At 36.0% G+C, this 2,539-nt stretch overlaps 1 long non-coding RNA gene across 1 annotated transcript; it reads right to left on the reverse strand.

The window, feature by feature from the left end:
* Nucleotides 1-1,105: 1,105 nt before the first annotated feature.
* Nucleotides 1,106-2,312, reverse strand: LOC146702786 (uncharacterized). The gene is made up of 3 exons (XR_014922084.1): nucleotides 2,051-2,312; nucleotides 1,463-1,688; nucleotides 1,106-1,127 (listed from the first exon to the last, which is right to left on the reverse strand). It is a non-coding gene; the product is annotated as an uncharacterized LOC146702786 (long non-coding RNA).
* Between the last annotated feature and the right edge of the window lie 227 nt (nucleotides 2,313-2,539).

Here is a 2,539-nt window from a genome sequence, read left to right on the forward strand (position 1 = left end):
AACAAACAGTAGTCAAGACCTTTTTTCCCCTTTAGTAGTTAAAAGCTTTAATCGGCAGGGCACTAATTTCCACATCTGTAGTCCACATCTTGACCTTCTCAATAGACAGTTTTAACAGCTTCTCCCCCCCCCCCGCTTCCCCTTCACACATGAAAACAAAAGACAGCCATTGATAGTCTCTACCACTAACTGTCTCACCACACCTATTTCTGAATTAAAAATTACCCAAAGTGACCTAAAACATGCCACTTTGGGTCAAATGTGAAAAAATATATTAATCTAAGAAAACTTAGCATTATTATAAAACATCTGTCACAAGTCTTCGTCTGTCTGAGTGGTGGCCTCTGTCACATCTGAACAAAACAAAAACAAAGGGGGAAAGGTGAGGGGTTATACTTTTCTACATCACTGGTTGTTTGTTGTTGGCTTTAAACAAAATAACCAATAATTATTACAACAATTAAGCAGCATTACTCAATTTCTTCCTATTATATAAAAATGAAGCCAATATCTGGATGAGCTCTAATTACATGAATTAGCCGTGATATATGCCAATATGTCAATATGTATGAGAAATACAATATGTCAACATAATTTAAAAAACACAATCAATGAAGATTATTCCAGAGTCTCGGGCATGCCAGGGCATGTCAGGGTAAACTTCATTCAACTACAGAGGATACTTGCAGTCAAACTAAAAGAAGCTGTCAAAATGGACAGCAAAGTTGCTTTCATGTTTTAATTAAAAACAGTCTGGAAACACAACAAACAGTAGTCAAGACCTTTTTTCCCCTTTAGTAGTTAAAAGCTTTAATCGGCAGGGCACTAATTTCCACATCTGTAGTCCACATCTTGACCTTCTCAATAGACAGTTTTAACAGCTTCTCCCCCCCCCCCCCCCCCCCCCCGCTTCCCCTTCACACATGAAAACAAAAGACAGCCATTGATAGTCTCTACCACTAACTGTCTCACCACACCTATTTCTGAATTAAAAATTACCCAAAGTGACCTAAAACATGCCACTTTGGGTCAAATGTGAAAAAATATATTAATCTAAGAAAACTTAGCATTATTATAAAACATCTGTCACAAGTCTTCGTCTGTCTGAGTGGTGGCCTCTGTCACATCTGAACAAAACAAAAACAAATAATATTTTTTGACAGTTAGTATTTATAAACAACTTTAACAAATATACATGGGTAAAACAGACATTTGCATATATCTAATCCTTATAAAATCACAAATGAAGAAAACAAAACATGATACTAATCATGGATTTAATATTTTCTCCAAATGATTTATCATAAACTAAAATAAATAATTCGCATTCATGTTTATTTGTATGTAGACAGTCGTTCAATAGTAATTCATAGAGTATTTTTTCTAAGTCCCATTTCTTAAAATAAGACACTGAAGCCAACATTCACTGTTTATACCATCCAAACAATACATTAAGACTTACCATCACGTGCGAATGTAATCGAAGCTTGCAATGCATCCAGCTCCTGGGCAGTGTTATTCAGCATTTCTTTTTCAGCATCCAGCTGTTCTTTTAAAACAGAAATCTTTCTTTCGGCTGCACGCCTGAGCCGCACCTGCCGAACCAAGAGGTCCATTGCCTTGGCATGAAGTTGCAAGCACCTTGTATATAGATCCTCTCTGCTGACCCCTGGGTCCAAGCAGGCATACTGAAATTACAAAATATTTTGGATCATAACAAAATTAGAAAACAGTTATTCGCTTCAATCTATGCTGCCGCTACAATGTAATGTTTGTAGTGCCAGATCACAACAACAGCTGTATAAAAGTCTCAGCTTAACCTTGTGCCATCCTTTAAAAAACTTACGTTGATCACCCTGGGGACCCAAAAAGGCCCCAGTATGGCACAAGGGTTAACAGTGACTTATATGAAAGAGCAAACAAACAAACAAACAAACAAACACAAGAAACACTAAACACAGCATCCTGCCCAGCTCTGTAACAGGTAATGTAGCGTAAAAACAAATTTTTCTACACTATAAATAAAATTTAAGAAATATTTGTTACTTACAGTTGATAGTTGAAATTCTTGACGCAATGATTCAACTTCAGGATCATTAATCCCAGCAAACTTCGTTGGGGAAGCATATGCCATTCTCTATTTATGATAAAGTATGAGGTTAATTAGTTACATTTTACACAACATTCAAACAATATACAAACATGAGAGCATCAAAGAGACTTTACTTACACATAAACATGTAGTTAGTTCACAATAATGATCAGTAATGCAATTACATTCATTCAAAAAACACAAAACATATATATAAATGGTAAATGGCCTGTATTTGTATAGCGCTTTACTAATCCCTAAGGACCCCAAAGCGCTTTACACATCCAGAATGAAGGTGTAAATTAGTCAATGTATGACATTAAGATAATGCTCACCAACTCTTGCTGTCTGCTGCTCAAATTTGCTTAAAGAAAAGGATTGAACGCACAACAAATCACAGCTATGTGAAAAATTACAATTATCCTCTTACGCTCTATAGCCACCAGT

This window comes from Copadichromis virginalis, linkage group LG8 (genome assembly GCF_057382275.1).
Source record: "Copadichromis virginalis isolate Kocher_CV1m ecotype Utaka linkage group LG8, C_Virginalis_male_GT1.1, whole genome shotgun sequence".
Classification (NCBI taxonomy): Eukaryota; Metazoa; Chordata; class Actinopteri; order Cichliformes; family Cichlidae; genus Copadichromis; species Copadichromis virginalis.